At 44.8% G+C, this 9,832-nt stretch overlaps 1 protein-coding gene across 1 annotated transcript in view; it reads left to right on the forward strand.

Annotated features, from left to right (window-relative positions):
- The first annotated feature begins 2,900 nt into the window (after positions 1 to 2,900).
- The window catches only part of LOC102200064 (diacylglycerol kinase zeta-like), a 66,087-nt gene continuing 59,155 nt past the window's right edge, over positions 2,901 to 9,832 (forward strand). The window contains exon 1 of the mRNA XM_013914643.1: positions 2,901 to 2,996. The gene's annotated coding sequence lies outside the window, so the exon portion shown is untranslated. The remainder of the gene's footprint in view (positions 2,997 to 9,832) is intronic.

The raw sequence follows: 9,832 nt of genomic DNA on the forward strand, positions 1-9,832 counted from the left end.
CCAGCAAACTTTACTCTTTCTTTCTTTCTTTCTTTCTTTCTTGTGTGTGTATAAAACGTTTGTATAGTGAACAGCAGCATTAATTCATTTGAAGACATTCAGTCAGGCACGTGACAAGGCAACTCGCGCCGAGGCCCTGATTGTTTTCATTATCCACTTCCTGGGTTTAGCCGGCCGAGTAGTACTACACAGGATCAGTGTGTATTTACCAAACTGCGCGTGCAGCAGTTCGCTACAGTAGTTATAGTGTTTGCGCACGCGCGTCAGTATCCACGTTACATGAAGTGTCATTAAACTCAACACGAATCCAAAAGGAGGAGGCGAAGAAGACTGAGTGTAAACTTTGTCAGAGGAAGAAGTGTGGAGGGTGAGATGCAGAGTGAGTGGCTGTGAGCTGCTGCTTACTGCAGGCGTACATGTGGACGGCTGGGAAGGATTAACTCTCCCTCAAGACGCACTAATCCGTCTGTAGACTCACACACACACCTTGTCTCTCTTGTGAACGACCTTTGGCTTGTGGATTATTGACTTTGTAGCTTCTGCTGGGTAGCCATGTTTGAAGTCCTTGACCAGCTCGTAAGTGTTGATTATTATTCAGGCTAACAGTAGTTGAACTGCACTTTAAGGCTTTACTAGAGTTGTGTTTGTTACATCACAATTCTTTAGACACTCTAGTAACAGGTAACTTTTGTCATTACTGCTAGAACTCTTTTAGTGTATGGGTCACTGTAACTGAGGCACAATACGTTTAGTTGAGCTGTGCTTTAGTACTTAGAGTAGTGTTCTTAAGTAACTGCAGGAGAACCATGTAGTGTCTTGTGTAAGGACACACTTCAGTTACTGACATGTTGTGATTGCTGGTGTGGTCCTTTAATGATATCTCTGTGGACACAATGTACACTCACTCTCTGTCTCGTGATTTCAGGTCATATCTCACATCTGTATAAGTTGAGTGAAGCTGGTGTCATTGAGAGGTAGAGTGTAAAGGACTTGCAGGCAGGAGGAATAATTAAAGTGGTCCTGTGGGAGTTCCTTTGTAACACAGGAGCTGGACTGACGTCATAAGTGGACTCGTCTTCAACGTCATGCTTTTCAAAGACTACCCAGAAATCCAGGAGCGTTGCAGGTCGTTCTAACACAATGTGAGATCACAGGACCTGAACAGACTCTCTCATGGATTCGGAACCGGGAGCAGGTACAGATCTGGAGCACGACACTGACCCGGAGGCCTGCAGTGGTGAGCTTGAAGAAACCAGTGTGGACACAAACGCAGAAGGGGAAGGAACGTGCTTACAAAATGTTAACGTAGATGATGGAGACTGCAACTCTGCATCCTCATCCAGTTCCTCTTTGCCTTCTTCCTTTGCCCCCGGTCCAGCCTTGTTGCCTCTTTTCTGTGTGGAGGAAGAGGAGATCCACAGTGGCTGCTCCAAGTCCTTCACTGGATTCAAGCTGTTCACCAGGAGGTAAGGCTGAAAGAGCGACAAGACCTTAAGAGAGAGTTGCACTTTGTTGGTGTAACATCTGTTAATGACCAGTAGGTGGAGCTATTGCCTTCTGTGCTTCAGAGACCTTGGCAGGGCAGATATGCCTGAAACATGCTCAGAGGCAACACACACACAGGCTGTAAGTCTCTGCACTGTTATTTCCTGCTCACGCTGGCACTCACAGCAGGATTGTTTGTGTGCAAATGTGCATCTGTGTCTGTGTGTATAACCTTGCCAGTGGTTTACTAGTGATCCTGTGGACTGGGAACACAATTCCCACGGCAACGGGGGCTGTAGTTGTCAGGTCAACAGAAATAAAGATGACAGCTGTGCTTCCAGCTTGGTTAGAAAGTGTCAGTGTCAGTGAGTCACTGAGCGTGGTGTGCAACTAGTGGATAATCTGGGTTGCTGTGTGTGTGAATAGACTAAATAATCCACATGTTAAATGATGACACTGATTATGAAGATGAACCTGGCATCAACGTGTAGATGTTAGGTTGTAGCTTGTTTTGAGCAGCCACCTGTGCTACATGGTGACGAGTACCTGAAGTACCGCGAGGGCCCGAAATATTCCCACTTTCAAGGTAAAACCACAGCAAGCTTTATCCAATGTGCTGGGGTTATTGTGGAAAAACAAACCAAAAAAGCCGGGCTCAGGTTGGAACCTTTTCACGTTTAGCTGATGTTAAATAGTCTGACCCGTCGGGACCAGTCCTCTCTCAAACGTCCAGTTCACAGCCTGTAGTTAAAAGAAGGCAGGATGCTGCACAGCGAGAAGCGTGGCCCCGTCCACCTTTGTTGCTGTCATCACATTCATAATGACCTCACTGTCACATGGTTGGTTTTAAGTTAAACATTGAACATGTTTTCTGTTGTGAATCAAATCAAAGTTTAGGACTTTCTGACTTTTATTAGTATTTAACGCGGCGGCGGCGTCCCGGCTGGAATCGGGGATGTATTTTTAGGTCTGATGGTCATCTGTTCGCTGTTCAGTGCTCTTCATTGTTCCCTCCTGCGCTGGTGTAAAGACGTCCTTTGCAGCTCTGAGTCATAGACTTTGTGTTTGAGTGGGTGCTTTGTGTTTCGTCTATCCTCACTGTACACCTACTCTGAATAGCTCGGTGTGCCTTTGAAAGACTGCGGTGTCATAATCACTCACTGTGTGTTACTTCAGTTTCCTCTTTCTCACAGAGGCTGGTTGTATGTGTGTGTCTGTGTGTGTGTCAGTGTGTGAGCATTTATCAAACAGCTCTGCACTCGGCTTGTCAAGGAAATACAGTAGTTATTTTAGTCCTCTCTCAGGCTCTCCGTGTCTCAGGGCCACGCCCACTCTCTCTTCCTCTTAGCACACGCCCCTAACCCCCCTATGTGCACACACACACACACACACACACACACTTCCCTCCCCTCTGTTCCTAATAGCCGTCACCGTACACCAGGGTTTAGTCTAAGCTCGACAAATAAGAGGCGTGGACTCACGGATGGATAGTTTTCTGCTTTCTTTGACAGGTTGGCTTTTAATTTCTCCTTTTGATTTTTGAATATTTGTTAGCATGTAGCAAACTTTTTAACCTAACTTAAGATGAAGTCAGAGTTGAGTTGAGTGAACATTATTTCCACACAGTCTTAACAATAATAATAATGTCTCAGCTGGAGGGTTTGATAGTGAAAGAAAGTGAATCCACTCACACTGAGTCTGTGTTCTTGCAGGCTGATGCAGTGCTGTGTTCTTCCTTGTTCTTGTGACTTCAAGCAGAGAGCAGAACAGTAATGATGAGTCTAGCAGGCATACAGGAGCACTTGCAAGATGAGCTGACATCTTTGCACAGCTGTAGGTTTTGTTCATATAAAGGGTGTAGACTCCAGTGTAGCAGGAGGCCACAGTCGCTGTCCTGTAACAAGTGTGTGTGTGTGTGTGTGTGAAACCCAGTAGTTCATCTGGTCATCCTAAACATGTAATGGCTACATTCATTTGTTCATCCTGTGTTGCTCATGCGCTCATTTTGGAAAATCTGTGACATTTTCTCCGAGTTGAAGAATGTGCAGGAACATCCAGTGCTGCGGTGCATGTACGACAGTCGGAGGCTACACACAGTGGACGACAGGCAGCGTAGCTCTGACAGGAACTCCGTCGTTTACTTTAGAACAGTCAGAAACTCTGAAAAGCTTTCTTCTTTTTGGATGTCTGTTTCAAGTAATTTTGGTCCGCATTCGATTAATATTAATACGTACAAACGCTGACAGACCCAGAACCGTCTTGCTGTGAGGTGACAGTTCTGATTACTATTATATACGACTGTCCACAGTGGAGTGACGAGTTTATTGCAGACTGTGCAGCACTCTGTGTTTTAGCTTCTTCAGCTTCAGTGCTTTGCCTCCATCTCAGTATCACACAGCTAGAACATCTGTCCAGAGGCAAGCAGCACATAGACTTTCTGTGCCCCACAGAGTCCGAGCGACGAAGGAGCGTAGCTGTCCGAGTGTTGTGGGGGAAGTGCACTCGGAACCAAAAGAAGATTTTATTCAGCAATTGAAGGTAAAACGACAAACTTGTCACTCGTCAAGTGGATCAAAGCCACCTTCCTTGACACATAAATATCCTGTCGGCTGTGTGCAGCTGCACCAGCTCCACACAGAGTGGGTGGTACCCAGGTCAGGGGCACACCCTGAAACTGAAATGTGTCAGAGTGCTGTTCTACATGTAATGTGCATTTCTGAGCCAAAGGCCAGCATGCTGTGGAAATTAGCTGCTCCCTTTGGATCGTGACTCTTGTATCGTCATGACAATGAAAGCATCGGTCATGTCAGATGGAACCAGAAGAGAGACTAGAACTGAAAGGTTGACGGAGTGTCTGTAGTCTGCTTTCAGATGACACTGTGACACGTCCTCTGACTGCCCTGCTGTTCAAATGCTTGTGATTAGAGGTATGTTAGCACCATTACTTACGCACGTCTACGTGTGTTTGTTAGTGTGATTTTAGTGACTTTGCCTCGCTGTGGTTTAGAATGGAAGCGTGTCACTGTTTAGCCTGACAATGGTGCAGAGTGGTAATAAGAGCAGGGCGCAGCTACCAGACAGAGGGACAATGTCAGAGAGTCAGTGTGTCAGCTCTGTGGGCCGTTGTTCCTGTATTATTAGACGTCCCTCGACCCCAACATCATCAGTCCAACATAAACATCTCAGCCTGACTGTTTTGCTGCTCTGGATCCTGAATGTCTCCCAGTGCGCTGTGAAGGTTTCCTGTGGTTGGCTTAGTCCCGCCCCCCCACCAGGCTTTGGGTACATGTGAGGGTGGGGGCAGAGAGGCAGAGGTTATTTGCATTCATTTAAGAAAAAACCTCTTTGCTAGCTGTCTCACTTTGTTGTTGTTGCCATTATTATTATTGCTATTATTCATTTTGACTCTGTTTCCAGGAAACGTTTTCCCAGTAACTCGGTGTGTAGGTGTTGTTTTGCACCACTGCAGATCAAAACTTTGGGATCAATAAAGACGAACCTGTCTGTGCTTCTGTGGGAAAAGTCTGATCTATGCATCAGAACATGAGGGGGGCTGGGGGCTAAAAATGAAATGTAAGGAGCCCTTTACATGCACTTTACATATAACCACTTAATCAACCACATCACATTCCAGTCAGTGTTTCCTCAGTGCCAGACTGCGCTGCTGTTCGGCTTGTAACACACGGTGAGCGTTGCAGTGATGGCAGGATGTGGCACTGTTCTTGCTGGATGCAGCTGGATGCAGCTGGATGGCTGAAGAACTTTGTGAGCTGCCTTGCATTCAGTATCTGTGGTTGTAGATGGATGTGAGGCAGATCCACATGTGTTCCACCTGTTTCACCTTCCTGCTGCACGTGTACATTGATGCAGTTTTATAAACGGATTGTTTTTGCAAGCATCTTATTAAGAACACGAGCTATAGTTAAATTACAGGTCTTGTAGTCTTGCGTTTGACCGTCTCTTGAAATCAGAAATAGCTCTTGAGTGATGGAAAAACGCAGATTGTGGTGCAAAGCAAACAAGCCTGAAGCGGCAGAAATGACTGAAAGTCCTACCTGTGGTTCATCTGATGGCTCAGGTGGCGTGCAGAGCATGACGGCGTTCTAAAGTTACCTTTACTTTGTCGCAGGCATAAGCGCACTCATTGCACTTTATGCTTTTTCTTCACATAAAGTCTGGAAGGCATTTATTAAGGTCAATATTACATATTGTAAAATTCAGCCATTGATCTGACAAACGTTAGTCTCAGTTATTGCTGCATTTCTGTTTGTTTGTAACAAATGTTACAAACAAACAACATTTTGAGAACGTTCTTGTTACTTTTGGTGAGACAGCAAGTTATTGTTTCCCGTCACTGCACGCCTTCAAAGATGAAACCAGTTTAAACAGTAACACATGACAGAGTCCTATTGGTGGGTTAATCACCAGGATGTTGATTCAGACGCTGCCTGCAGTGGAGGTAGAAGAAACAGGCTGAGGTAAATCTACCATCATAGCTCACTGGGGCAGCAGGCGACCATACGCTATACAGTATGGCTGAGAGCGGCCGGCCCGGGTTCGAATCCGACCTGCGGCCCTCCCCGTCAGTCTTCACTGTTTCTATCAAATAAAGCCAGAAAAGACCCCAAAAATCTGCCATCAGGATGTAAAATAATCTGATTGCTGTGTGTGATAGCTGCAAAGCCCCTCTAATAATGAAGTGTTGGTGTATAGAGGTGATTGCCACATAGCTCTGAGGCGTTGTTTCACTCCAATAGAGGAAAACCACATTTATCTAGAGCACTCTTTGTGTGCTTGCGTTGCAGACCACTGCTTTTCATGTAAATATTTAAGCCAACAGATCAGAGCTCTGCAACGCCTCACACCCTTTGGCACACTTACGGACTAAAAATCTTTCATTTTTGGTGAAGTGTAAAAATAGTTTCCTAAAGTAGCTGCTCATTGTAAAGATGCTTTCAAGGCAGACCTGTTCTTAGTGGCCTCTTCCCTTGTACCTCAGGCATTTATACCACCAGACCATGCAACAGACTGAACGCTGCACGCATCATTTATTGCACTGCTTAGTGAGAGCGGCACACCTTGAAATGTCAAGGCTAGCTTACCAAGATGGGATGGTGGAGCCTTATTAATGTCTCATTGTGGGTTCCACCAGCCAATAAGAAGTATTTTTAGCTGCATGCACTTAGCCAGTCAAACGATGACGTGCTGTATCAAATTCTTGGACGGAGACCACGTTTGTTTCCTGTTTGCAATGACTGTTATCGTCCCATGATGATAATCATGTGAATACTTGGTCGGTTATTGAGAATAGTCTAAATCAACCCCAAGCACACTTTAAAGCAGACTTGTTGTTCTTGTGATTAATTTCACAACATTTTTCTGGCACACTTTGGTAATTTCATCCCACAGTGTCAGTGAGAGAATTTGAAATGACTGTTGTTAATGGAAATGAGTGCAGAGCTCGTCCACAGTGGATGCCTCGGAGCACCACGATGTCAACATTGTATGTATGTTGAATGACACTCGAGGGAGAAGACTTAACATCCAGCTGAGCACTCTGTGAGCTGCTGCAGGATAACTGTCACTGAGCTGTGTCATTTAACTTGAAGAAGTGAAGTGTTGGAAAACATTTAGAGCACATATTGTGTCATCTCTCTGCATCCCAGAGTCCCTCACTTGACCAGTGAAAGTTACTGGGAGTGTGCATTGGTCTGAACATTTGGAACATCTGTATGTAAGCAGTCAAAAACCCTGCTGGTGTTCACAAGTTTGTACTAAAGCTGCACATACTAGTAAATTATCCCAGCATGCAAAGTTGTGTTGCAGGGCATCACTTGAGCCCAGCTCCGAGCAGCAACGTGTTGACGCGCGAGTACGTGCGGCGGTGTGGCTGCGCGTACTCACGCCCAACTTCAAAGTTCTTTGAGCGTTTTCCAAAGAGTCAAACTGTCTGTTTTAGTGTGTTTTACATTAAAGATGGTGGACTGTGGTTGGCCCCTGATGCATCCATCAGTCTGCTTTTCCACAGCCCTGCTGATTATTCATTCAGCACAGTTAAAGTTTGGCAAGCACGGCGCGAGAGTTTTACCAGAAACACAACAATTCGATTTTTCTTCGAAGTATGAAAAGAGCCTTAAGGTTTGAAATAAAGCAGAAAAATGGTAACGGTGCTAATAACTGAAGGAACACGCACTGCAGTGAGACCGCACCTGTGACACACAACTGTTCCAGCTGTGTGGTGTGGTTGCACGGTGTTCTGCTAAGCACCCAGTTAGTGCTGGGAAACTGCAACTGCTCTGTGGGAAGCTTGGCTTTGTAGAGCGACAGCAACTGGTTTGGCTGCTTGAAAAATGCACGTTTACATTTTTAAAGATTATATAACAAAAGTATTTGTTGACAGCTCGACTGCGGGGATGTCTGAGGGGTTATTACTGAGTACTTTCATCCCATCGCTGCCTCACTTTGGCCCATTGTGGGATTAGAGCCGGAGAAAGAAGCCGTTATGTAACAGAAAACACATCGCGGAGGAAAATATTAGAACTCGATTAGAAGGAACTGTAGACATATCCAGCCTGTTACTGTCATATAACTTGTGTGTGACTCTTTTGAGCTTATCCCAGTTAAAAAACAACTGTTGTGTTGGAAACTAAGAAGTTGTAGATTAATCATCCGCGTCACATCAGCCTGCAGTAAGTCACTCTGGTTCTGATTGTGGTTACGTAACCGTAAGGATCAAATGTGCCCACATTCAAGATTCAGAATAGAAGAAATGTATGTCAGTGTGATGATCTCTGAACGTAGTGAGTGGCAGAGCCGTTTGCTGCTGAATGTCAAGCTGATTACTGTAAGCGAACAGAGGAGGTTTCGGTGGGCTAATGAGTCTGTGATGGGACTTCCTGTGATACCCGAGGTTTCAGCTTCACGGTTCTAAAACGCCTTTTTCTCGCTTTACTGTCCTCATCCGATGCGCTGCGTGATCTTCAGTTTGCTCTTATACGTTCAGTTAGTCACACCACATGTCAAATGTTCTGCCCCACTGTTATCATCTCATCTGTCGTATCGAGGTTCGTTTGTGGTGGTGTGTGCCTCGCTCTGTTTCTTGTAAATTCAGTGTTAGAAAAACGGAACTAGAACAGAAACGGTTCAAAACTGTCTTAAGTTCCATCCAGTCATCTTGGCTGACTTTCATTTATAGAAAATGTTTTCTGTTATTTATTAAGACGAGAAACACAAACAAATATCTTTGTACAGTCATGCTGAATTAAAGCACAGCTTTAAGGCTTCATAGATCCGTAGTTTGCTGGTCTGGAGCATTCAGGTGTTGAGGAGGAGGAAAGACATCAGCAGTGATCTTAGAGAATATTTAAAAATGTGACGTGTTGGTGTTCATCTCAGGTTAACTGGTTTGCCAGCAGCCGAGCGAGCGGCTGAAGCTGGAGCTTATTGCTGAGTATAATAGTGTGAGCATTAACAAACTGTTGGGTTGCTGATGGGCGAACACAGAACAAAGCCACGGATGGTAAAATGAGCTGGTCGTTCACCGCTTAACCGTGTTGTTCAGACGTGTGACTCGTACAAACTGTCTATATGCTGAGTCTCATAATCTCCTGATTAAATATCTACACTCATTTCCTGTTTGCTACCCACCAAGCCAACGCTACGAAACATGCTTCCTCACTTCACTTATTTAAGGATGAAGAGCCTTTTAAACAATCTGCCTGTTCACGCCGCGGGAAGCTCCACGTAGAATAGATTTTTCTAGTTAAAAAGCAAAGAAAACGCTGTGTTTGGTCACAGCTTCGTGTACTGAGGACTTTTCTGGTCTTGCTGACTCTCGAGGATCGTATTGTTTAGACAGCGTCGACAGCCGCAGGGCCCAAATTCATATTTCAAAGACCACAGAAGATGAAGTTTATACAAATACTGAATAGCTGGCCTATGTGCCACACATCCACAGGAATCTAATTTTAACCACTCGCACACTTCAGTCAGTGGTTGGAGGTCAAATTGATGCAACATTTTTCAGTTGCTAAGTATGTGGCTATGGTCAGATTTCAGAGCTGAGCTTTGGTTTCATGCTTTGTCATCTCTGAAGGCATAAATTGATACTTCTCAGAATGAGGAACTGAAATTTATTTTAGCACTTTTATATTTACATTTGACTTCTTCTGAAGAACCACAAAGATTAGATTGACTGATCGAATGTTACCTTTATTTAGTAACTCTAACTCTAATTTGAGTGATTCTTCTGACTGGAAAGTGAAGCTGCGTGTTTTATTAAGATACGTGACACTACAGTCCACCCTGCTGTGCTGCGACACACTACGGTGCTCACACATGAGCCTTT

This window comes from Pundamilia nyererei, unplaced genomic scaffold, assembly GCF_000239375.1.
Source record: "Pundamilia nyererei isolate P.nyererei 1_Seehausen unplaced genomic scaffold, PunNye1.0 scaffold00212, whole genome shotgun sequence".
In the NCBI taxonomy this organism is placed as follows: Eukaryota; Metazoa; Chordata; class Actinopteri; order Cichliformes; family Cichlidae; genus Pundamilia; species Pundamilia nyererei.